Genomic DNA, 445 nt, shown 5'->3' on the forward strand with positions numbered 1-445 from the left:
AGCGAGCCAAGCGTTTGTGGCACCACTTTTTGTGGTGAATTGGGGCCGGTGCCCCGGCCTGGCTGGTGGGTGGGCTGTGCCAGGGCCCAAGCCGGGCTGCCACCTATCAAGGGCAAGGGCTCACGAGAAGAGAGGTGCTTTTTGTGGGAATGGCAGCAGAGGGTGCCATAGCGAGCTGGGCCGTTAAGCGAGGGGTTCTTACAGAGGCCAAGTGCGGGGGGCTGAGCCTCACGGTAGCTCGGTGCGGGCTGGCGAGGGGCGCCTTGGGCAGGCTGAGGTATGAAGAGATTTCCGAACCGTGGGCTAGAAGGGAAGGCGGCGCCCAGACCGAGCGGGGTCAAGGCTGAAACGAGGCGGGGTGGAGCTGGGGACGCCCCCGGCCAGGTGGGCCTGGGGAGGGGGGCGGCAGCAGGGCCCAGGGCCGCCGGCGGGGCGGGCGCTCCGC

The sequence above is a fragment of the Haliaeetus leucocephalus genome, unplaced genomic scaffold (assembly GCF_000737465.1).
Source record: "Haliaeetus leucocephalus isolate CR32 unplaced genomic scaffold, Haliaeetus_leucocephalus-4.0 Scaffold339, whole genome shotgun sequence".
In the NCBI taxonomy this organism is placed as follows: Eukaryota; Metazoa; Chordata; class Aves; order Accipitriformes; family Accipitridae; genus Haliaeetus; species Haliaeetus leucocephalus.